General features: G+C 42.5%; 1 pseudogene; it reads right to left on the reverse strand.

The window, feature by feature from the left end:
• Nucleotides 1-290: 290 nt before the first annotated feature.
• Nucleotides 291-24,971, reverse strand: LOC134454335 (extracellular calcium-sensing receptor-like; annotated as a pseudogene).
• Nucleotides 24,972-27,827: the final 2,856 nt, after the last annotated feature.

Here is a 27,827-nt window from a genome sequence, read left to right on the forward strand (position 1 = left end):
ACTTACAGTTTTGGCAATGACCAATGTTCCCTTTTTCGAAAACTTATGTTGGGAAAACTTATGTTGGGAAATTGTCATTTTTGTATTGGGTATTCCATTGCATTGCATTGCGAAATGCATTTTATATAGGTTGAAAAAGTATCTTCTCTAAATGTTTCAATGGTGAGTATTCACACATAGGTTATAGGACCTCTGAACAGTAATGTTCAATAATAAAATGCAAAAGTCAAACGTTGTTTTGCAAATAAATCTTCAAATATTTATTTGGTCATTTGATTAATAATGTTAGGCAGACAGGCATTATGTACAATACATTTCAATGTATTCATTCAACACTTGAGAAGTTGAGTTTTCCACTCAAGGTGTTGCTCCTACAAGGTGTTGAACTGACTCAAAAGTACAGGTACAATATTACATTAACTGTACACTAAGCTGACGCTTTTATCCAAGGCGACTTACAGTTATCTACAGGGTACATTGGTTAGAGTTCTCGAAGCAATGTGGGATTAGGTGCCTTGCTTAAGGGCACCTCAGTCATGAGTAGAGGTGTAGGGAGGACTGGTAAGGGTGGGATTCGAACCTGCAACCCTCTGAACCTATGTCGACCTCCCAAACCATTAGGCCACAGTTGTAAGTCATTATTATTGTCCTTTGTTATTATTGCCCATCATGTTCTTTTTGGTGTTTTTCTGTGACTGGAACAGAATGACGTAACATTTTGGCACAAAGATGCACAAGAGCAGTCCGTAGCTGGAGGCCAGGATGGCGAAGATCTCCACGGCTACCGTGTACTTCCCCGGCGAGCTGACGTAGGCCGGCACGAAGGCGATCCACACGGCACAGAAGATCAGCATGCTGAAGGTTATGAACTTGGCCTCGTTGAAGTTGTCCGGGAGCCTCCTGGCAAAGAAGGCCAGCAGGAAGCAGACGGTCGCCAGAAGGCCGATGTAGCCCAGCAAGGCGGCGAACCCGGCCAGCGACCGGGCCGCACACTCCAGCACCACCGTGGCGCTGCGGACGGTGGCCGAGTTCTGGGAGGGCAGCGGAGGGTCCAGGGTGAGCCATAGTATACACACCAGCACCTGGACGAGGGTGCACAGGCAGATACCGAGCCTCTGCTGCACGGGCCCGAAATAACGCATGATGTTACTGCCTGGCAAGGTCGCTCTGAAGGCCACCAGGACCACCACGGTCTTGCTGAGGATGCAGGAGATGCACACCACGAAGCTGATGCCAAACAGGGTGTGTCTCAACATGCAGGACCAGGCCAGAGGGCGACCCATGAAGCACATGGCGCACAGGAAGCAGAGGATGAGGGAGAGCAGCAGCAGGAAGCTCAGCTCCGAGTTGTTGGCGCGGACCAGAGGGGTGTCCCTGTGGAGGATGAAGGTGAGCAGGACGATGGTGGTGAGCACGGCTCCTGATATGGACAGCACCGTCAGGATGATGCCCAGGGGCTCGGAGAAGGAGAGGAACTCTTCCTTCTTCAGGATACACTGTGTCCTCCGGTCGTTGGACCAACTGTTCTGGGCATCTTGTGCATTCGGTCGCACCTGGGAAAGCAACCAGCAGAGAGCGGAGCAGATACAGGAGATGTTAAAACAGAACACCAGTGGTCATGATTCTGATCTCAAAAGATACAAGTCTTGCCATATACTGTATATGATTATGATCAGTTGTTCACCCTATAAAAGTACAAGTGCTGTTGATCAGCGGATTAATGAACCGCCCGGTTCATTAGCAGCATAACACAAATCCCGAAAAGACAAAACAAAACTAGACTGCCTGTGCAGTCGCCTTCGACTGCTTAAGGTATATCCCCGAAACGCAACGCTTCCAGTCCCCCATCATTCCTACCACTCCCGTCCACCTTTTCATAAACGTATATGATAAATACAAAATATTAAAGAAATATATTTAATATCTATACATAGATCAATGACGTGCATAGGCTTAAAACAAAATGACTATTGTGAAAATGAAGCAAAAAAATGGGGCAAATGGTAACACTGTTTTAATGGTTTACAGTGAATATAACACATTAGGTACAGTGTAATAACCATTGTAACAATATTTAATACCATGTAATATCAGTGTAACACCATGTACCAATTTTTTACTACATCATGTATTTTTGAGTAAGTGGTATTACATGGTATTGCATATTGTTACACTGGTATTACACTAGTATTACATGGTATTAAATATTGTACACTGGTTATTACACTGTACCTGGTATTGCATATTGTTACACTGGTATTACACTAGTATTACATGGTATTAAATATTGTTACACTGTACCTAATATGGTAGATATACTGAAATGGTGAACTGTTAAAATAAGGTAGTACCGGGCAAATCAATCCACCCAGTCAGAAGTTATGGGCCAAATAAAAATGCCACCATTTTGAAACTGTTGACCTCCAAACTCAAATCAGTTAATGAACCTACCCTAGAGCATTAACACACCAAATCTGGGACAAATCCATCCGACTGGTCAGAAGTTATGAGCCAAACAAAAATTCGGCCATCTTGAATTCAGCCATCTTGAAAGTGTTGGCCTCCAAACTCGAATAAGTTCATGAACCTACCCTAGAGCATTAACACACCAAATCTGGGAGAAATCCATCCGACTGGTCAGAAGTTATGAGTCAAACAAAAATTTGGCCATCTTGAATTCAGCCATCTTGAAAGTGATCATCAAACAGAGTTTAGGAATGTGGTAATTAGGATCAGCTCATTAATTTAATCGTTTTGAGATGATTTAGGGTGTTCATGAATCACTAGCTTTTACAAAGCTGCAGCTGCTTGATCACCTGTTCTATCGATACAGGTGATTTTATTAATTAGTTAATGATTAATTTAATTAATTATTAATCATTAAACTGACTTAAGGAATGGGGCAACTAGGATCAGCTGATTCATCTAATTGGAAGGAGCAAATATGTTGCAGGGATTGTATTTTCTGCACTTGGTTTTTCCACTTGTGCATACTAGTAAATGCCTGTTGAGCTGTCTCCCACACTCACTCACAGTGTTGCCAGATTAGGCGGGTGCCCGCCCAATTGGGCTACTTGGGATGAGCGTCGGCGGGCAAAAACGGGAAAAATTGGCCATTTGGCGTTTTTTTGAGCCATTTTGGGCCCATAGAAGTCAATGTAATTTGTTGAATTTGGGCGGAATTTAACACATTTTGGCGGTTTTTGAGAACCTTTTGGGCGGGATTTGGTCAGACACATCTGGCAACACTGCTCACTCAGTCTCAAGCCAAAAACAATCATCATAATAAATCTTAGCTGAACACAGTGTACCCAGACCTTTTAGATGTGAACCGTACTGAGACCTTTATTGACGTGGTCTTAGTATGGTTTGCCTTTGAGTCCTTACAAGTTGCACCTGTGACTAGGTGTAATCACTTAAGGAGAGCTCTGTAGGGCTGGGAGTGATCTAAAACAGGACTGACACACCATAAAGAACAGACGGATAATCAGCGAATATGTAGTTAAATCCCAAAAGGATCACACCTCAGCCCAGTAGGTGGCGGTAATACACGCTGTTTGTAAACCGCCAATAACCCTTACCGAAGAAGAAGAAGAAGAAGAGCACAGTGTTGCCAATTTAGCGACTTTGTTGCTAGATTTAGCGACTTTTGGCCACCTCTGGCGACAAAAAAATTCATCTAGCGACTTAGCGACTTTTCAGGCTCAATCTGGCCGAATCTAGGAGCCGTTGTGGTAGTTTTTATGATACGCAGTAAAGTTAAATGCAGGGTACAGTTGAGGTAAATCAAATATGTGAGAGGCAAATAAGTCTCCCTCCCCACGACACCACACAATGCATTTTCAGTGGCAGGTAGAGACAGACGTGACACATGATGCACTACGGTGTAGTAGCTTTTGTGATACGCACTGGAATTCTCCTACACATGTGCATCTACTTGTATGAGGCTACGGCAAGCGATATGGGACAAAGGTATGACAGGAACCAAATGTCAACATAAACCGAGATTACACAATCTTCGATATGGTCACCAAATGTTTTGGGACAGTCTTGTTGTTACACAGGTATATTTGATTTACCTCAACTGTACCCTGCACTTAACTTTACTGTGTATCACAAAAACTACCACAACGGCTCCTTGGGATATGCATACCGGTATGACAAATTTAAATGAGCACTAGCAGGCTGGCCGCACCGACCGCAGTGAATCCCGGGCACTGGCGACAAAAAAAAACTCATCTAGCGCCTTTAGCGACTTTTTGGTGCACCTGGCGACTTTTTAAAACGTGCATTTTCGGGGACAAATTCATCGTTTTCCCACATAATTCTGACTGCGCCGCTGTCAGAAGCGTTTCCTACGGTTAAGCAGGGCTGCAGATTAGCTCTGATCTCTAAAAAGTAGCTAGCACCGCCTACTTGCACTGTGGACGAAGACATGTGGGCACGTTTTCTGTAGATCAGCGCGCCGTGCGTGACATTGTGACGTCATACGTAACGTCATGACGTCATCTAGCGACTTCTAGCGACTTTTCAGCAAGCCCATTGCGACTTTGGCTGATTTTCTTTTGGCAACACTGGAAGAGCAGACGGTTCTTTTCTTAATGCACTTACAATATGAACAAAAACAGAACTGAGTCCTTTTTCTGTTGTTTACTTTTTAGTCCACTTAAAAAGGACTGAGTTTGGTTCGCTTAAAAGGGACCAGGTGTGAAAACGCCTTAAGTAAAAGTGTATAAGCAAAAGACCCAATGGTACCCTTTAGTGTGAAGGTTTGTTCAGGTCCGTTTGGCACATGTCATATACATACACTCCTGTGTCTTTGTATAAAAGTGAAAGGTCACAGGTAATTTTCCAGACCAGGAAGGATGATGGGGATGCCATGTTTTGATGCAAGTGGCACATCTTCATTCAAGTTGTGTATCCTAAAGAAGTAAGTTTGAAGATATTATTTAGTTAGTCTGTTGTGTGATATTTTCTTTCAGTGTGTGCGATGTTCATGAGTAAAAAGTAATAGATGCTACAAAAAACCTATAAAAACAAAAAATTGAGGAAATGAAAGAAATTAGAACCATACAAATCAATCAATCACAATGTAATATATCCACTTTCTAAATTTTGTGTCAATGTTCAGTTGTGTTAGTGAGTAATTCTGTCCTAATGTTGAATGTTTAGCCTTTATTTTGTGTGTATATTAAGTGTATGATGTTCAGTAGTCAGCCATTTAATCGAACTGAGACATGCGACCCAGCATTTTCTGCACACATTGTATGTGCCAGCTCCAAAGTGTACATTGGAATGAACCTTTGTTGACATGGCTTCAGTACAAAGTTTTGCGAAGTTACACATGTGAACAGGTGTAATCTATTATACCCTCATGATCAATAAATGATAAATGACACTCTACTCTCTACTAATTTAAGGAGAGCTCTGGAGGACTTGGTGTGATCAGAAAAAGTAGTGAGTAGTGAGTTCTTTTTGTTTCTCTGGAACTTGGAGAGGATCCAACTTTAAGAGTTCAATAATTTCTTTCTAACAAACACCCAGAAATATATTCATAGTATTTTGAACAGATGCAAGTGTGTGGAATTTCTTCAATTGGCATGGAATGATAGTACTTAAAGGGATATGCCACTATTCTGGGGCTTATTACAGTTAAAATAGTTGGGCAGGGTTTATAAAGGTGGTAAAGTGTCTTATTTTTCATGTTAAGCGTTGTCTTGCTTTAAGACAAGTAAAAAGAGGAAATATGTCGCTAAGCTTGTGAAAGTCAATGTATCCATGTAGCATGCTACAATGCTACACGGATACATTGACTTTCACTAGCTTAGCGACATATTCCCTCTTTTAACTTGTCTTAAAGCAAGACAACGCTTAACATGAAAAATAAGACACTTTACCACCTTTATAAACCCCAGCCAACGATTTTAACTGTAATAAGCCCCAAAATAGTGGCATACCCCTTTAATTTATTGTCTTTAGAAATATTGATGGTACAATTTGATGAAGATATTTAAGACAATATAATAAAGTATGTGCAGTATAACATAATGTGTTTTTTTCCCCAGAATATGCCAAATACTAAGAAAAAAAGTGCCCAGACACGGCGTGCCATGTCACGGGAGTTGATGGCTATACACAGGGCACAGACACAAAGTATTAGTATTGCTGTACTTGGCTCCATTCACCAAGGAAGCCATGTGTTCCCTGAAAATAACATTGGCAGACAGTGTACCTGCACAGCACTGATGAGTCTTGTTGTGGCACAGCAGAAGTCACCCGTCCACTGGACTGCAGATGATTTGGATAGTATCCTCTATCAAGGAGACAGTTTGTATAGTGCTACCAGAGGTGACAATGAGTATCTGTTGGTGACAGACCTGCCCACATCAGTGTGCTACAACAACAAAGTGTACAATTTGTATTTCCATGAGAGTCTGACTGGATCTTTCTCTCAGGCTTTGTCAAGTTATCCTACTTACTCATTGAATGGTGCACTATCAAGAGCACATCAAATATCACCATACATGATGCTCATTATGGGTAAAGTAGGTTGTGCATATGCATCCATGATCATGCACTTGGGACCTAGAGTTGGTTACTGTGTGTATGATTCTCATTCGCGGGATGAAAGTGGGATGCCTGATGCAGATGGTGCAGCTGTAGTGCTGAGATGTGCTTCACAGGACAAGCTCAGAGTGTACATACAACAGCTGGCAGTACAGCTTAATGTATCACAGCATGGGTCTTTTGAAATAGCACCAATCACAATCACTGTAGATGACCAGCAGGAACCAAGGGAAACAGAATCAAGTTGTCGTGAATTGCCATCCTTAGAGATGCAAGCTCGAAAAAGGGAACAAATGAAAAGATGGCAAAGCCAGCCCCATATAAAAAAGAGAAGACAGGAGAGGGAGGCTTTACAGTGTGCTGGTCCAGAGGTAAAGAAGAGGAGGAGGGAGAGGGAGGCTTTGCAGCGTTCTACTCCAGAGGTGAAACAGAGGAGGAAGGAGAGAGAGGCGACCCAACGGGCTGTGCCAGAGGTGAAGCAGAAGAGGAAGGAGAGAGAGGCGACCCAACGGGCTGTGCCAGAGGTGAAGCAGAAGAGGAAGGAGAGAGAGGCGACCCAACGGGCTGTGCCAGAGGTGAAGCAGAAGAGGAAGGTGAGAGAGGCGACCCAACGGGCTGTGCCAGAGGTGAAGGCAAGAAAACGTTCATCAAGGCTTTTACATTGGGCTGTGCCAGAGGTGAAGCAGAAGAGGAAGGAGAGAGAGGCGACCCAACGGGCTGTGCCAGAGGTGAAGCAGAAGAGGAAGGAGAGAGAACGACTGCAACGCAGCAAATCTGAGGTCAAACAAAAGAGAAAAACAACTGAAAAAATGCACCGACAACAACCAGAAATTAGACACAAGAAGAAACAACAAGAGAAAAACAGGAGAAAAGCTAATCAGATGAAGAAACAAAATGTAGCTTTTGCAATAGATGTGTTTAAAAAGAATTGTGCTGCACTACCAGAATACATTTGCTGTGTGTGTTCCCGTATTAGGTTCAAGAAGCAAACCGTAAAATTTGTGATGGGAGCGTATGAAAGATTTAAGGTAATAGTGAAAAAATGTAACATCCAGGAAGATGCATATTCCCTCAATTGCCTTGTATGGTAACAGGTTAAATTCAGCAAACATGCCACCTGGACTTCAAAACCTCAACACACTTGAACGATTTCTTGTGACACCTGTGATCCCATTCATGAAAATCGTCAGCCTTCCGAAGGGCGAGCAGCGGGGCATTCATGGACAAGTGGTTTGTGTACAGTCTGACCTAACAAAGGTAGCAACATCCCTACCAAGAGGTGTAGATGATTCTGGATTGGTAAAAGTGAAACTGAAAAGAAGACTACAGTATAAGGGACATCACTTATATCAACAGATAGGGACTACCAAGGTACTGAAGGCACTGAAGTATTTAAAGGAGCAGCATGCAGCTTATAAAGGTTGGTAAAGGCTTTAGTACACATTATAACATTGTAAAATTAGCTGGGGAATTGTCTACATAGAGATATAAAGAAATTGTTTCACAATAAAATGCATATTTTTAAAAACTAATTTCAGACATTCAACTCCTGGACGATGTACCTGTGGCTCCAGAGACAGATGACAATATTGAAGTGAATGGTCTTATTGAAGACAGCCAACAGGATATCATTGATGTTATGCCTGAAGAGAGTACAGCAAGCAATAAGCAGCAAGAAACAAACAGTGGACCTGTAGGGAATGACAGGACTCTCAAAGAAACTACCAAAGAAGGGTCGGCTCAAGGTAAGGATGTGTTCATCATGGCTGAAAAGAATGTGAGGAATAACGGAATGGAGAAATTGAATTTATTTAATTAAATTTACATTGGAATTACAAGAAAATAGTAGGTGTCATTATTAAATTAAGATGTTAATATTATCAGATAGATTTCAGTAAAACTTTTATAATCATTCTATTTTGAATGTTAATATTGATATTTACATTAATATTTATATTAAATTTTATTGCAAGGCATACTTTTAGATCCCTTTGTGTAAGGACAGGAAAGGGGTAAGTTTGACATTTGTCTGTAAAGGAAAGAATTTTGATTACAATATTTCATGTCATTGATAGCACCTGAGGAAGTGGATGAAACCAGTGCTCCATTAATGTCATGTCTACAACCTGAGGACTTTGCACAGTATGTGGCTGACAATTTTGAAGATGAGATATTGTGCATAGCACCAGCAGAGGGAAACACTCCAGGATTTGTTGAGGATAGAGAAGCTGATGCTTTTCCTACACTTTTCCCTGATGGACGGAACACATTCATTGAGGACAGACACACAAAGCTGAATTTCAGTCAGTATGTTAAGAGTCGTCTTTTGTCAAGCAATTTTAAATTTGCTAATAACATGGAGTATGTGTTCTATTTGCAATATGTCAAGGAACTTAAGGAAGTTTTGTCTTCAGCCAAGATAAGTATGCGTAAAGGAGCCCATCCCCGTAGTGGAGAAGTTTCTGTTGGACAGATAGTTAATCCAAACCACTTGCAGAATGTCATTCAGAAGAATCATGGATACAAGTACCTGACCCATGTACGAGGATCTGCCCCATACTGGCAGGGTGCAATGCGGGATTTGTGTGCCATGGTTAGACAGCTAGGCATACCTACATTTTTCTGCAGCTTTTCAGCAGCTGATCGGCGATGGCCTGAAATAGTGAAAGCCATATTGACACTGCAGCAAAAAGAGATCCCATCAAACATTGATTGGACACAGCACTGTGAGATTATCAACAGCAATCCTGTAGTAGCTGCGCTCATGTTTGATAAGCGGGTCCAGAATTTGATGAAGGATCTTATCCTGGCAGATTGTAAAATACTGGGTGAAGTCACAGATCATTTCTTTCGCATTGAATTTCAGCAAAGAGGCTGGCCCCATGTCCATGCTCTTTTTTGGGTGAAGAATGCTCCACGGTTGGTTCAGAGTGACACATCAAAGGACAGTGAAGTTTGTGAGTTTATTGACCGATACATTTCATGCAAATTGCCAGACAGTGAATCACAAGCAGTATTGCATGAGAAAGTATCAACCCTTCAAATGCACAGAAAGAATCACTCAAAGACATGCAAGAAAGGTCGAAAGATTTGTCGTTTTAACTTCCCACGACCTTCCTCAATGAGAACTTTTGTATGCCGCCCAATTAGTGCTCCTCCAGGCACAATTGAAGAAGAATGGCTGAAGAGCTGCAAGGTATGTATGCTACTGATCACTGTACACATTGTATGGTCATCCAATTTATAAACACCTCATATTGGCCACCATGTGATAATGGCAGAAGTTTTAAGATAACAATTTGGAAATTGAAGACCATCAAAGTAGTTACAGTTCTGCTATATTTAGGGAGTGCTGCTTCACTTTTTAAAGCAGTTGCTCTTTGGCTCAAGGGAAATTAGTCCTTTCAAACTTAAACTTCATTTGTAGCTGTTGTTTGAAGTCTGAAGGCACGACTAAAGTTAAGTTGGACCAAAGTCCAAGTGGTTGGAGTTCTCTTGTTATTGTGACCACTTCACAGTTAGTGAGATTTATTTTTTTCCTCAACCCCGTTACAGAATATCATGATCTATTTAAGTAACTTTCCAGATTTTAACCATGGGCACATATGTGTTTCTTAAGGAAAAACTGGAGAAGTTTTGGGAAGTTTTAAATGATGCTGACCCAAGTGAGGCAACAGCTGAGAGTGTCCTTCATTCTGCCAACATAACACAAGCGGAATTTGAAGAAGCACTGGGCAGCCAGGCCAAAAAAGTGTCAATCATCCTGAAGAGGGAGCCTAGGGAATGTTGGATTAATCAGTATAACCCTGACCTGTTGGAAGCATGGAACGCCAACATAGATGTGCAGTTTGTTGTTGATGGCTACAGCTGTATTGCCTACATTGTTTCTTATATCAGCAAAAAAGAGAGTGAGGAAGGAGAGCTACTAAAGGCTGCACAACGTGAGGCTCGCGAAGGCAATGCAAATGCTCTAACAGAGCTGAGGAAGATTGGCAGAGTCTACCTGACACACAGAGAGGTCAGCAGTATGGAGGCCATATGGAGAGCCACAGGCATGATGCTGAAAAACTGCAGTAGAGAGATCAAGTGGGTACAATCTGATGACGAAGCCACAAGGTGAATGAAAATAATCTGTATTTCTTAAAAAAACATGAAAGATTCACAATATGACTAATAACAGACCATGCAACCAGAGTAATTGATCATTGGTCATGCATTAGAATAAAAAAACTTTTGTATTCCTATTCCAGAATGACACTTCCACTGGAGAGGCTTAGAAAACTTGCAGAGCAGAAACCAGAATCAACAGATATCTTTCAGACATCTAATCTTGAGCGGTACTGGGCACGTCCATCATCAATAAGTGACATCTGCCTGGCAGAGTTTGTGGCTTCTTACAAAGTTGTGTACAAACGAAGCACAACAGAAGAAAGTGATAGTGAGGTGGATGAATGCAGTCGCAACCAACAACTTATCACACTCCAAGATGGCAAAGGCACTGTGACCAAAAGAAAACGTCCATGCATTATCAGATACATGCGCATATCCAAGGAGAAGGATACAGAAAAACACTACAGCAATCTCTTGCGTTTGTTTTTACCGCACAGAGGAAAGAAATTAAAACCAGACAATGAAACGTATGAAGGTTTCTTCATGGCTGGTGAAATACCAACAAATCACGGCAGAAGATATGTGAGAGATATAGTTCCCTTGAACCGGAGCCATTATGAGCACAACGCTGATGCCATTGATGATGCATGGCATATGATCCAGGAGCATGGTGTGACAGATGAAGCCTGGGGTGATGTAGCGCCAAATGCTGAAGAACTGAGGCAGGAAGAGCGATCATCTGTATGTAACAAATATTTACATAAATTAAATAATGAATGTAATATTGACAGCTAGAAATAATGAAATGTTACCGGTATTTTGTAGATTTTGTCTAAAAACTGGTCTTTACTCCCACAGGCTCAATTGTTAGACTCGAGTGATGAAGAGCACAATGAATATGAAATTGGGGCTTTACCAGACCTGGACGCCATCCTTCCAGAAAATAATGTGGCCAGAATTACAAGTACTGAGGAAGTGGCTGGAATGCACCACGAAGAAGCAATCAAACTCATGAGAAGCATGAATATTAAACAGAGACAAATCTTCACAGAGGTGCGGAAGTGGTGTTACAAAAGAAAGCAACTGGGAAAATGTGGAGCCTTTTCATATTTTCCTAAGTGGTGGCGCAGGATCAGGGAAGTCACATGTTATCAAGGCAGTGCAGTATGAGGCCAAGAAACTTTTGACACCCCTAACTGATAGTGCAGATGAAGTGACAGTATTGCTTGTTGCTTACACCGGCACGGCAGCCTTCAATATTGGTGGTCAGACCATACACTCTGCATTTAATGTGCGAGTCAACACAAGTAGGATGCGAGCGTCCTCCAAATATGATGCTCTGGGCGAGGATTTGCTCACATCACTTCGAGCAAAATACAAACATTTGCAAATTGTGATTGTTGATGAGGTGTCAATGGTGGGGAAAAAGATGCTTCACACCATGAGTGAACGACTTGCACAGATAAAGCGCTGTAATGCACCATTTGGAAATGTGAGCATCCTGGCAGTGGGAGATTTTTATCAAATCCCACCAGTAGGAGATTCTCCACTGTACAAGGATGACATGGCTTCCATTTGTGTATCACCATGGCACAAGTTCACTCTCTGGAACCTGACAGAAATAATGCGCCAGAAAGATGACCAGACATATGCAATGGCGCTAAACAGGTATGAATATTTTTTTTATTCTAAAGTTTCTAATGAATGTATAAACTTAATGAACTACAGATTTGTAGCTGCATGAACCCACAGTACAGAACATCATCTTAACAATCATGGGTGTACATTCAATTCCAATCTGAATGTGCTATTGAAATGTTGACATAGCTACTGTTGTATTTTTGAATACAGGTTAAGACTTCGAGATAAGTCCAATTCTATCTCTGAGGAGGACCACAGTCTGCTGTTAACTAGGGTTATATCAGATTCAGAAATACCCAAAGATGTTCTGCACATATTCCCCAGGAATTCAGAAGTAAGTGTACACCAGGGGCTAGACTGGGAAAAAATTTCAGGCAGGGCATTTTTGACCAAGACCAGGCCACCACCAGGTATTAAAGGGGAAAGTGATGTGTGTTGGGGCTGTGTTCTTTTTTTTTTGGGTCCCTTAGACCACTGTTTTTGACATGCATAACCCTCCAAGCCTTTTTTAGTCATACCATGGGTACCCCATCACTCATGCCTTATATCCCAATGTGACTATGCTGCACACATTTGTTAATTTATATACTGCGTTCCAAATTATTATGCAAATGACATTTTTCACTGATTTACCCAAATAATCAATATAAATGACAGTGGTAATAATTTTTAAGTCATCAGTCATTAGAGTATAATTCAAATGTTTTTGAATGAACCTTACAATGATAACGGTATTTAAAAAACAAACAAAAAAACAAACCAAAAAACCCTTCAAATTTCAACTGTTGCAAATTAAAGATTTCTAGATTACATGTCAATGTTCAATACTTGGTTACTAAGCTCTTTGACTTAGTCACTGGAATGCTGCGTTTAACATTGAAGTCAGTGGCAGTGGCATTGCATGGGAGTTATGGAAGCCCAGAGCCGAGATATCCTTGATACTTTGCTGTCAATGGTTGTTTTTTTTCTCTTGATCTGGTGACCCACACTTCCCTCTTCATTATATCCCATAGATCACCATACCACGTTTTGGTGCTCCGGTGTTATGAGCATTCTAACTCACCAGGCATAACATCACAATGATTTCCAATGGGGTTTTATTTCTGCTGAGTTAGAATGTCCATACCAGGCCAACGTCAGCATCAGGCCAGCAGGGAAATGCCAAGTGTGTCTAAGTTCAGTGGTGGTGTATACAGGATACATCTGAAGTTAAGATTTTCTCAACATGCAGTGCAGAAGCCAAGACAAGAGAGCATGAATGTTAGGAGTTGTTTGACATCCAGTGCATACTTGTAATTCATATAATTTGCTGTACTTTCAGGTGAACACTTTCAACATCGAGATGTTGCACCATGTTTGCCAGAACATAACAACTATTGCAGCAGCAGATATAATGAAAGGGAATAAACAGAGAAAAGTACCTATCAAACAAGTCAACACTTTGCTCGCAGCTCATCTGGACATCGCTGTGAACGCAAGAGTTATGCTGACCACAAACTTGGATGTGTCTGATGGCTTGTCCAATGGAGTCATTGGTACAGTGACACAGATTTCAATGCGGAAGTCTCTATTTAGTCAGCCAGAATCAATCTGTGTACAGTTTGATAACAAGGCAGTTGGAAGGAGCACCAGGTTGCAAAATCAACACAGCATTGGGAGTGATGTGGTCTTAATAAAGCCTCATGCTGAACTATTTCAATTTGAGGGTTCACCAATAACCAGGTACCAGTACCCACTGAAACTTGCATGGGCATGTACTGTACATAAGACACAAGGAATGACCCTTAAATCTGCAGCTGTATCCCTGAAATATACATTCCTTGCTTGGATGGCTTATGTTGCCATGAGTAGGGTGAGCAGCCTGGCAGGACTTTATTTGAAGGACTTTGAAGACAAATATGTGTATTGCGATACAGAAGTTACACAAAGCATGTCAAGAATGCCAAGTCTGCACATTTCATCAATGCCTTTGGTGAAATGTATAATGCAGCCAGTAAAATTGACAATAGTCGCACAGAACATTCACTCCATCAACAAACATTTGGAGGATGTGACCAAGCATCCAGAACTGATGAGAGCAGACTTGTTAGTGTTTTCTGAGAGCTGGCTTTCCAGGAGGATAAACAATGCTGCTGTAGCACTACCAGACTTCAGAGAGCCATTACGCAGTGACAGACAATCCGAATCTGGCAGAGGAGGTGTTGCAGTGTATGTGAAGGACCACCTACCAGTACCCAAGCAACATCCTACAGAACAAGCTGAAGGGTTGGAAACTGTGTTGGTAGAAATTCAAAACACCTTTGTTTTAGCCGTGTACCGTTCACCCTCTATTGCAACTAGCTTACTCTCAACAAATTTGGTGAAGATTATAAGAGATATACCTCTTCACATGCCAACCATTGTTTGTGGTGACTTCAACATTGATGTTTTTGCTCACACAAATGATGTTGAAGTTCCAGCACTGCATGATTTCCAGCAAATCATTAAGGACCCAACATATTGTGCTGGATCCCACAGAAGTTTACTTGATCACATATATGTGAGAAACTGCACAATCCATAATAGTGGTGTGTTGTGCACATATTTCAGTGATCATGACCCAACTTTTGTACAGATCAAGTGAGATGACAAGAGCAAAGCACAAGAACAGACATGACTATTGACTTGTACATAATGTATATAATGGCCTATGTTTTAATTTTCAGTTATGTTTTTGCATTGCGTATTTTTGTTTTTCTCTTGAAACAAAAACAACAGTGTGGCTCTAATTACATCATGTATTCTTAAACAGATGTTTGTATGCCCAAGACCAATTTCCCTTTGGGATGAATAAAAACAATTTTGAATCTTTACATATCAGTTAATGTACCTTTAATGTACCTCTTATGGAGTGTTGGCATACAATATTTTGTGCAACTGTTATCACACAAGGGAACAGGTCAGTCTTGGAAAAAAATGGGCTCCCAAGGTACATCATATACCTATTATGAAGTGTAATTTCATCAAAATCTGTTTGGACAGGCTGTCCATATATAGGTTGAACAGGGCTGGAGATAGAAGCTTAAAAAATGGGGCAAATCCATCCACCCAGTCAGAAGTTATAGACCAAACAAAAATTTGGCCATCTTGAATTCAGCCATCTTGAAAGTGTTGGCCTCCAAAATCTAATCAGTTCATGAACCCACCCTTGAGCAGTAACACACTGAATCTGGGACAAATCCATGCATCCGTTCAAAAGTTATTGCATTAACACATAAGACCTTACACAGCGGCAGCGCACGCAAAACCATTACATCCCCGCCGCTCCGCGTTTCGGGGATATAAATATGGGGCAAATGGTAACACTGTTGTAATGGTTCACTATTACAGTGGATCTACCACATTAGGTACAGTGTAATAACCAGTGCAACAACATTTAATGCCATGTAATACCAGTGTAACACCATGTACCAATCTTGTACTTACATCATGTATTTGTGTGTAAGTGGTATTACAGGAATTGCATATTGTTACACTGGTATTACACTGTTATTACATGGTATTAAAAACATTACGCTGGTTATTACACTGTACCTAATGTGGTAGATCCACTGAAAGGGTGAACCTTTAAAATAAAGTGTTACAGGGCAAATCAATCCACCCAGTCAGAAGTTCTGTGCCAAATGAAAATTCTGCCATTTTGAAATTATTGGCCTCCAAAATCTAATCAGTTCATGAATCTACCCTAGAACATTGAAACACCAAATCTGGGACAAATCCATCCAACTGGTCAGAAGTTATGGGCCGGACAAAAATTCAGCCATCTTGAATTCAGCCATCTTGAAAATGTTGGCCTCCAAACTCGAATCAGTTCATGAAGCTGCCCTAGAGCATGAACACACCAAATCTGGGAGAAATCCATCCACCCAGTCAGAAGTTATGGGCCAGACAAAAATTCGGCCATCTTGAATTCAGCCATCTTGAAACTGTTGACCTCCAAACTCAAATCAGTTCATGAACCTGCCCTAGAGCATGAACACACCAAATCTGGGAGAAATCCATCCACCCAGTCAGAAGTTATGGGCCAGACAAAAATTCGGCCATCTTGAATTCAGCCATCTTGAAAGTGTTGACCTCCAAACTCGAATCAGTTCATGAACCTGCCCTAGAGCATGAACACACCAAATCTGGGAGAAATCCATCCACCCAGTCAGAAGTTATGGGCCAGACAAAAATTCGGCCATCTTGAATTCAGCCATCTTGAAAGTGTTGACCTCCAAACTCGAATCAGTTCATGAACCTGCCCTAGAGCATTAACACACCAAATCTGGGAGAAATCCATCCACCCGGTCAGAAGTTATGGGCCACACAAAAATTCGGCCATCTTGAATTCAGCCATCTTGAAAGTGTTGACCTCCAAACTCGAATCAGTTCATGAACCTGCCCTAGAGCATTAACACACCAAATCTGGGACAAATCCAAACATCCGTTCAAAAGTTATCGCGTTAACACGAAAGACCTTACGCGGCGGACGCGGACGCGGCGGCGGCGGCGCACGCAAAACCATTACATCCCCGACGCTCCGCGTTTCGGGGATATAATGAGTGTTTTGAAAATGAGAAATAAGGAATAACAATAAAGTAAGTAAAACATAAGAGTTAAGTATGATAAGAAATAAAGAATTGTACCTGTTTTATTGCTGATTTCTCCATCTGGGCAAGCTATGCAGTCAAAACAGCAGACAGGTTTCCCCTTTTGCAGAGCTTTCCAAGTGCCCGGGGTACAAGGCGCGCTGCACACTGACACAGGGACCTGAAGAAAATCAAAATCCGTTTTATTGGATATTGAAGTACATTTATAAACACATTGTTTGATGTTAATTGTCTCACAAACATGTCAACATGTAAACATACACAACATATTAATTCAATGTGTAAGAAAAGACTCAATGTGTAAGAAAAGACTCAATGTGTAAGAAAAGACTGATAAGAAAATCAGTATTAGACTTCTCTTTTGTGTCTACACATGCACATATATGAACACTGATTATGATATGATAACTATAGCGCCATTCTCTTGGCTTGTCACACAATCCTGATTCGTAGTTGTCCACTTGCAGTCAGGGACTCTGACAGGTTTAGCTGGGCCCGGGACAAAGACATCTGAAAGGGCCCCAAACCTAACACATGCAATGTAATGAGGATCTGATTCTGTCCCCCCTCTCTCCCTGAGCCCGGGACAAGTGACCCCTTTGTCAACCCCCTGTCAGCTTCCCTGCTTGCAGTCACACTGTTTTTTTCATGAGAGTACAAAAGCTTTTCGAGCCCACTCCAGTTCCCAGGGAAAATCACATGTGCTGCTGATGACAAGTCATTGTAGTGAAAAAGATTTTTTTTAATTGAGCTACAACTGCTTGTTGCCTTATTACTTCTTGCTGAATACAAATTCCTCCATTCTTGGGGTGGCTTTCCTCATAAGAGAGATCAATTCAAAACTGACTGTAAATATGACTTCTTCATTTTTTCACATTGTTTTGGAGTTTGGCCTTCCAGAATGCTTCGAATTTAGCTGTCAAACCTGGGTCGACTGTGGCGCTACATGGGTAGGCCCACGCCTGCTATGCGGTCAACGAGGGTTTGATTCCGGCCCGGGTCCTTTGCCGGCCCTTCCCCATCCCTTTTACCCAACTTGCTTCCTGTCTCTCCTCCACTGTCCAATCACGTAAAACCTAAGAAAGGCTAGAAAACCACCAAAAAATGCAAAAAAGAACCCTTATGTACACTTTGGATTCATTATAGACATTTCACCTTGTCAGTCCAGCCTCCTCCCCACACCACTTTATCCAGATCCAGTTGCAGCCTCTGGTCCGGTGGGTTGCTGGAGTCATACTGGCCCACCGTCACCAGCTCCGCTGTGCCTCTGTCATTCACCTGCCAGTTGATGAGGTCATAGGAGGCAGGGGGGTCCCCGTTCACGTCAAAATTGACAACATCACCCAGAGGTGTTGTGAAATTCACTCTCTCTAGATAGTGAAGCAGCTTCAACCACGATGAGAGCGAGTGATTGAGAAAAACAGAGGTGAGAAAGATATGAAATACAATAATGTGTTGGTTGTTACACGCATATTGTTAACAGCAAGATGCAAGCAAAAAATAATCATGACCGATACAGCTGGCATATAAAACCATTTAAGCTATTATGTTTTTACCACAATGCCCTACCTGTTTAGGAATAACATTATCAACGCTGGGGCAGCTTCCATTTTCAAGTGGCCCCTGTCCCGGTTGGCAAGCGAGCATGTCTTGAATGGCATGGGCCACAGCGTACACTGCTTTGTACACGTTGTAGCTCACATCCAGCTGAGTCACATCAGAGTAATCGTTTGGCTTCGCTTGGATATCCTCCACTCCCGTGCACCGAGGTCTGAGGTCAGTCCCTGGGTTCACAGTAAACAAATTAGAGATGCACCGGATCCAAGATCTGTTTCCGGCAGGATAATAGGGTTTTTCACAGGATCAGCGTCCGGCAGGATCTTAAGCAGTGGATCCGGTATCCGGCAGTTACCTAAAAATCAGGATCTGGTGCATCTCTAGTTTTTAGGTAGCTTAGGCTTTTCAGTCAGTCTTTCACTGAAAAATAGTCGGGAAATTAGTCTAAAAAATAGTTTGAGCCAACGTAATAAAAAGGGCCCACGTGTGTGAGTAAGCTATGTGTTTCAACACTTTCGTAGGATCCAGTATCCGGTTCCAGCAGGATCTTAAGCAGTGGATCCGGTATCCGGCAGGATCCTAAAAATCAGGATCCGGTGCATCTCTAAAACAAATGCAGAGTTAATTCCACACTCAGGGAGTACTTTGGGACCAAATACACTTTTGAAGATGGTAGCGCCTTAATGCACACCATACTATCTGAGGCATGCTGTAATAGTCAGGAATGCTTAATTACCAAAGCGTTACTCTTCTATGACATAACACAGGGCCTTTAGAAATTAACTATACTACGACTCCGTCATTGCATTCTGGTAACAACAAATTTACAACACCGTGTTTTAATGGGTTAAAATGAACCAGAGCAATCAATCAAGCCCATAACGTGGTCGATGTCCCAATTAAAAGAATAAAGGACTTTTCATTTTACTTCAGAGTGTGCCGCGGACCCTCTCTCTTCCCTCCCTACGTGTTGAGCATTTTTTACAGTGTAGGAGTTATTATTACCCTCCTCCAGTGAGCACTCAAACAACGTCTCCCAGAAATCTCTTAATATGGGGTGAGTCGTAGACCCGCTAGGCCTGATGCGGAGGAGGAAGGCCCTCAGGCCGGGGATGTGGGCCTTGCGCAGGGCGAATCCCAGCGTCCCCACCAGCGCTGGCAGGTTCTCAGGGGAGGAGGCTCTCGGGGAGGTCACCCAGCCCTCGGAGCCGATCCACTGCCTGTCGCTGATGTTCTGCCTCACCACCTGGTAAAATGTTTACACTGAGTTAGTTTTTAAGGGTTTTTCCTCAGATGATGTATGGGGATGGGGAGGTTAATCATATGGTATTTATACATTTACTGGACTGTGTGTTTGGTTGGGGGTGGAGGTGGGGGGTGGGGGGGGGGTTGTCAAGCACTGGAGACATTATTTAAAATTTCATAATAACACTGTAGCCTCTTAATGCAGATGGGGTTGCCGGCGGGCCTATTCACTATTTGCTGAAAATACTCGACTACATTATAACAGCATTGCTATGACATTACTGAATGATTAAGACATATCCCTTACAATTTTGGTGACAGTAAGGTTATAGCATAGACTCTGGACTAAGGGGTTAAACTTGAAATCAAACTGTGCAGTATTGTTGTTTCTCCATACAGTACCTTGTAGTATGACAATCATTATCTTAAATCTCACCTCCTTCAGCAGTGCCAAGGCATCTTCATCGATGGCAAACAACACCACCACCTTCGCCGTGGACAGCCGGATGGTCTCCACGATGTGCCGGATCCTCCTAGGGTTGTGGGTTTTGGGGATGACCTGTGAAGTTGAAGGTGAAAATTGTGCATATCCCAGGAAAAGGTGCAGGAGAAAGGCTGACTGTAGTTGACTGTAGAGTGAGGGGTCCGCACACTTTACGTTTCAACTTTACGTTTTGACTTCAACAGTCTCTGTAGAGAATCTGATGAAGACTGTTTAAGTCGAAACTAGAGATGCACCGGATCCTGATTTTTAGGATCCTGCCGGATACCAGATCCACTGCTTAAGATCCTGCCGGATCCGGAACCGGATACCTGATCCTACAAAAGGGTTGAAACATATAGTCTACTCGCACATGTGGGCCCTTTTTATTACGTTGGCTCAAACTATTTTTTAGACTCATCGGCTTATTGCCACACTGCCGGCCGCTTCCAAAGGGCTTTCACTCCATGCAGTGATTGGAGTTGTGAAAGATTGACTGAAAAGCCTAGGCTAGAGATGCACCAGACTCTGATTTTTAGGTAACATGCCGGATACCGGATCCACTGCTTAAGATCCTGCCGGACCCGGACCCTGTGAAAAACCCTATTATCCTGCCAGATCCGGAACCCGAACCGGAACCGGATCAGGTGCATCTCTAGTCGAAATGAAATCCAACCATGAAACATTTTTTTTTTTTTAAGTATGCAGACTTCTCACTCCGATTACCTGTTAAGTTACGATTTGTCCTACGTGCTTTTGTTTTAGTCACTGTTGGTGGTGTTGGGATGGGGGGGCTGGGGGGGTCAAGCACTGGTGTCTCTTTTACCTCTTATTGCACTTAACTTGAAAACCTGCTGCTACTAAGTATTGTACCCCAAACACAATTTCGTTGCCTTTTTGACAATGACAATAAATTCTTGAATCTTGAATCTTGGTGAATGTGGTGATCGTCCAAACTCAACAAATCTTACAAATGGTAATTGTTTTGTTTTACACACAAATCTATCACAAATCACAGGCTCCTATAGCAGTTTCAAACTTCAACCTGAAGAAAATACAGCAAGGTCTTCAAAGCAGCTTACATGCAGATGAGTTACAGCAAGCAAGTAATAGGACATTTTGACCTTTGACTTTAAAGCTGTATACACGTATGCAGATTTCTTTTAAGACAGATGTTTTTTTATCCGTTTACATACTATAAGCACAGTATGTGGATAATAAAAAAATAAAATAAACTAATTTGTGACAAGAACGTTTAGCCCCCTAAAAAGGGTATTTTTAATCAGAGATTTCTATAAACCTGTTAACATTTAAACGAGAGGTTGAAACCGATGCGTTTAAAAAATATATATCCAAATACGTGAAAACAGCTTCTTTGACAGACTGCAAAATACAACATGCCGTATACAAACTAAAATACAATAGGCTGGTATTAGCAGCCCCTTAATGCACGCCATTCCACCAGTTCAACGCTGTAATAGCCATTGAAAAGTCAACTACCTTAGTACAACACAAAGTCCTATGACATAACACAGGGTCTTTGGTATTGCACTACAACTTGGTCGTTCCCATTCTAGCCAATTTAACCTGTTAAGACACGCCGTTATAAATTTGCTGCTATCAGAATGTCAATGACCAAGACATAGTGCATTGCTAAAGGCCTTGTGTTATGTTATAGTAGTGTAGTACTGTGGTAGTTAACATTATAGTGTCTATTAGGCCGGTCGCACACTGGCTCCGACAGCACTGCAGCGCACTTTTGCAGAATTCAGAATTCAGACCCCCAAACCCAATTTCACACGAACATTGCATTGATAGTCAATGGGCAGCGCAGACAAAATAGAACTTGTCTCTAATTGCTATCCGACATCTGTGAATGTCAGCGCCTGCGGACATCGGTGCCAGTGTGCGTGGTTCTATTGAAAACAATGGAATCGAATTTTACCTGAGCAGTGCTCAGCACTTTGTCTGAGTCGGTGTGCTGAAGCCCTTATATAACACAGGGTCTTTGGTAATGCACTACAACTTGGTCGTTGCCATTCTAGCCAATTTAACCTGTTAAGACACGCCGTTATATTTGCTGCTACCAGAATGTCAATGACCAAGTCATAGTGCATTATTAAAGGCCATGTGTTATGTCATAGTAGTGTAGTACTGTGGTAGTTAACATTATACTGTCTATTACAGTGTGCCACAGGAGGTACGCTGTGCATCAATAGGACAAACAGAGAGATATACTGTATATAAACAAAAGAAAATGACTTCTCCAACCTGGCTGAATGCCACACAGACGTCTGAGCCCTGCAGTTCCTGCAGCAGCAGCTGCACCCCATAGCGTCCGTAGTCATCATCCCCGTACAGCACCCCGATCCAGGACCAGCCCAGCAGCCTCAGCAGCCTGGCCAGCTCCTTGGCCTGGAAGGCATCGCTGGGAACCGTGCGGAAGAAGGACGGGTACTTCCTCCTGTCACTCAGACACGCACAGGAAGCAAAGTAGCTGACCTAGAGTAAAAGACAACAGACATGAACTTGAAAACTGTTTAAATAAAAACGTTGAATTCATGATTTATTACTGAGGACGTTCATGACTGCCTTGCAGTACATGAAACACAAATCAGGTGGCAAAGTAGATGACCTACAGCAGTGTTTCTCAAACTTTTTCAGACCAAGGACCACTTAGTCCCCCCAAAAATGTTCAAGGACCACCTGTTAACTGAATTGACAATTGACGGGTGCTAATTTGACACTGCTAATTGCGATGCAGATCACATACCTTTTATTCAAGTCTGTCTTATTGTGGTGAAAATGAGACTTCAGCTATAGTATTGCAATACTGTTACAAATATAGCCTTCTGCTAGCTTGTCTTGGAAAAATAGAAATCCCCTTGTGGACCACCTGAGCTCTGTCGCGGACCACTAGTGGTCCCCGGACCACACTTTGAGAATCACTGACCTACAGGAAAGGGGACAGACATGAACTTGAAAAGTGTGTAGCATCTTAGTGCAGATGGGGTCGCCAGCTATACTCACTATTTGCTAAAAGAAACTACACCATAACACCATTGCTATGACATTATTGATTGCCTTAATAGCGTAGCACTATGGCTCTCTGTAATGTCATAGCAATGTTGTTATGATGTAGTTAAGCGTTTTCAGCAGGTGAATAGGGTCGCTGGCGACCCCAGCTGCAGTAAGAGGCTACGTAACAGATTTAGAGATAGCCATTACAATTTTGGTGACAGTAAGGTTAAACCATGGGCTCTGCGCTAAGGGGTTAAAAAATTAAGCACAAATCAGGAGGAAAGTAGTTAACCTACTGTTAAGGGGACATACATGAACTTGAAATGAAACATTTTTTAACAACAATGAAATCATGATTTGCTTATTATGATGTTCACGACTTGCAGTACATGACACACAAAGCAGGAGGCAAAGTAGCTGACCGGTAATGGGGGGGGGGAGAGAGAAAAAGAAATAGACATGAATTTGAGAAATGTTTGATGTGGAATATTTCACCATGTCAAAACAGTATTTACAATTTGCTTGTAATGTAAATGACTGGCACGAAACGCAAAACCCAGGAGACAACGTAGCTGACCTGAAGACAGGGGGGACACATATGAAGTTGACAGAAACATTTTAAAATGGCACAATGATAATTGTAGAACATACAATGTGGAATCACAGCAAGAGAACGACATCTAATTTCACTGCATCTCAACATGGAGGAATGCCAAAAATGTGCCAAAACAGACCGTCCAGAATCACAACAAGATAAATAACCTTTCACTGCATTCAAACTTGTCGAGGGGATGTTAAAACCAACACACAAGGTAGTGCTATAACCAGCGATAGGCAACATGGATTCAGAATCCAATTAAGTGCCTCAAATTCCAAAATTCGTAAAACCTGAGAATGGCAAAACAGGCGAAAATGTTGCTTGTGTAAATACAATTCAGCATGATGGACAACAGTGTGCGGTATCTTCCCTTCTGAAGTGACATATTCCAAAACAACCAGGTTTTACTTGTCCAAATGGAGTCATTTGGAATATATGGTACTAAATGGCAGCTTCTGAAACCAGGTCGCATATATCCCTGTCTAGAACACACAATCTGTGTTTAACCGGATCACACCGCACTCTCGATTAAAAGGTGCCAAACATAAACAAAAACTGTGTAAAGTTGAAAGGAAAATGTCTGCACACTTAAATCCCATTTGTGTTCTTTTTAGCCCTGAGGAAGGTCAGTAGACCGAAAGCTTGGCCTATTGTTAAAAAGAACACAAAGGGGATTTAAGTGTGCAGACATTTTTCTTTCAAAAGAACACACAATTTAAAACCACAACAAGAGACAGCAACACAATATCTCAGCACAATATCTCACTTGACTTGACTCACCATGGGGATGTCAGAACACACAATCTAAAACCACAACAAGAGACAGCAACACAATATCTCACTTGACTTGACTCACCATGGGGATGTCAAAGATGCCCAGAGTACGGGCGACAGCGATGGAGCCAGAGGACCTGGCGTCCCCGATGATGACGGGCACCTGGGGGCCGCCGCGGCAGCTGGCACCCCCTGACACCACCACCGCCTCCTGCCCTGTCACCATAGCCAGGGCCGCCCCGACAGTGGTGCTCTCCGCTAGGCAGGAGTCAAAAGCCAAGTAGCCCAGAGTGAGGTTTGGAAGCAAGATGGGGTTTTGGTTGATCTCCTCAATGGCAAACAACATAGTCTGCATCCACTGGTAGTACCAGAACTTGAACCTTCAAGTGAAAACATAGTACTGTATATAAAAAGGAATAGGCTACATTTTTTGTGCATTGGTTAAAGCTTGACATTTACATCATATTACGTTTAGTGGTTATTTTTATCCAAAGTGACAAAAGTAAGACTTTACAATGTCAAATTGTTCACAACTGTAACACAAACACACATAAAAAGATGGAAAAGCTTAGGATGCTCAGTTTGAATAAATACTCAACAAGAAGTTATGAAGACATGTAGCAAGGCAATACTATAAAGAATACGTTTGTAAAATATCAGATTTATCCAGGTCATATTATGCAAAGTGTTTAGTTGTAAGGAAGATGTCAGTTGCTCACAACTTAACTCCTTGAATGAAAAAAAAAACACTGATATGACGACATTGTTTGTTTTTCTAATCCCGTCTCACCTCTGACACACACCGGGCCCTGCTCTCTGTGTGAAGGTCACATCAAGCTCGGGAGCCACGGCATGGAGGGGAAACAGCCCCCCGATGACCACGTCTCCACCCTTATACAGACTATTAGACACGGTCCTCCACTGCAGGTGACACGGCATGGGGGGCATCTCCTGCCCACCACCCCCTACTACTAGTCCCCAAGCCTGACCATACAACACCAAGAGCAGCCAACAGAAGCACCCTGTGAGTCGGACACCCATCACCTATACAAAAGACAGAGAAAGAAGAGCATATGGTGATAGAAAAAATGACGTCAATCTCCCTCCTCAGCAAGAGAGAGAGAGAGAGAGAAAGAGAGAGAGATGGGGAGAGGGAAGAGGATGGAAGACTCCGGCTTAAGTAGACAGAAAGATGCCCTAAAGCTAAATAAGGACGAAATCCCCAAATGCAAATGCAGGTGAGTGGAGTAAGTGCAAGCAGCCAGGGCCGCTGACAGCTTTTGCTGGGCACAGGACAAAATCTTCTAAAAGGGCCCCCTACCCGATACATACAGTGGAACGGGGACCCAATTCCGGGGCCCCATTGTCTGCCTGGGCCCGGGACAATATTCCCCTTTGTCCACCCTATCGGCGGACCAGGTAAGCACAGTGGGGTGCTGGGTAGGGGAAGATGGGGGGGTAATCAGACGAAGCCCCTGGGTGAGATGAGGCGACAGGCAGATCAAGGCACAAAAACAAGACGGGAAAAAAACAGAGCGATTAAAACTTGCACCCCAGTTCCTCCTCCTTAAGGACACAGAGGAATTCAATTCATAGTCACGGAGTTTGGTTTCAGTCATTGCTTTAATCTGTTTTTTTTTGGTTGTTTTTTTTTTTGGGGGGGGGGGGGGGTGATGTTCAACATTTGAGAAATTATTACTTTCTTTAGTGTACTGGAATGGTCTTTCTGTCTGATCCGTGGATTAGAGATCCAATCCGACGCTTCGTTCAACACGCAAAACAAAAAAAATAAGTGGGTAAATGGCCACCCACGGGGAGTCCCGCTTAATTATAGCAAATGAGATAATTGTAGTGGGGTGCTGGAGGGCGAATCGCTCCATCACTCTGTTTCTAGGGATTTGAAGGGCCATTTACCCACCCACACTGACACATGCAGACACATGTGCAAATACAATACAGTATAATTTGTAAATCACATACACACACACACATGCATGCATACACAACATGGGTGACACACAGACACAGACAGACAGACAGACAGACAGACAGACAGACAGACAGACAGACAGACAGACAGACAGACAGACAGACAGACACACACACACACACACACACACACACACACACACATGGCACAGACCATTAAAGATGTTGTGACACCTGCGTTCTGCAACTTAGTTCTCATGTTCTCATGACCTCAGAGGTAATCTAAACAAGTGGACAAATGAGCAAATGAAGTTAACATAGGTGAAAGTGTGGAAGTTTTGACTAGATTTCTTCATTAATATTTACAATTATTTATTGGAAATTAACATAATATCTTGACATGTATAATTATTATACATGTCAAGATATTATGTTAATTTCTAATAAATAATTGTGAAGAAATCTAGTCAAAACTAGGCTACTACTGTCAGAACAGAGAAGAGAGAGTTTCCATTCCACCTCACATACCACGGCAATATCTTCATTTTAGAGGGTTTACTCTTTAGATTTCTGTGTATCTGCAACTAGGGCCTTTTCTCTCTGCGTCCACCAAGGACAGCTACCCTGTCGTAAACTTAACCAGTAGGCTGTGTGATAAACGACACCCAGCTGAGTTGGTAACTTAGTGCAGAGTTTCCCAACCTTTTTTGTCTCGCGTACCCCCTAATCCTCTAAGTTGTGCCATGAGTACCCCCTAATTACTGTTCTATATCACTTTATCTGTCCTAATGTCACTGCTCCATACATTTGTCATAGTTGTAACATTTTTCCAAGTACCCCCTGCAGTGTGCTCGCATACCCCTGGTTGGGAAACACTGACTTAGTGGCTCAGGTCCACTGGCCACAGACACTTGGTCTATGCAAGGTAATACTCAGGAGTGACCAGTTCCATATTTGACTTAGAGTCAGTTAGAGGCTGAGCTGACCATGTTTGAGAATGTATTCTTGTACTTAGTTGGTATTGATGTGTTCTTGAACATGTAAGATGATGACATCCTTTGGGCTTTAAATACTGTTCTCAGATGCAGCTCGAGAGAACGGTTGGGGCAAGGATAGGTGAGGTTAGGTTCTGAGCGGGGCTTCGTGTTCTGGCTCAGAACAAGCCGTTCTCACACTTAGGAAGAGCTGGGGACAGCTGGGGATGCGCTTGGCGGATGGGCGCTAAAGCCCTGATGCTAAAGGCGCTACATTATGGTATTCTAAGGGTTAGCTG

Source organism: Engraulis encrasicolus, chromosome 8, assembly GCF_034702125.1.
Source record: "Engraulis encrasicolus isolate BLACKSEA-1 chromosome 8, IST_EnEncr_1.0, whole genome shotgun sequence".
Classification (NCBI taxonomy): domain Eukaryota; kingdom Metazoa; phylum Chordata; class Actinopteri; order Clupeiformes; family Engraulidae; genus Engraulis; species Engraulis encrasicolus.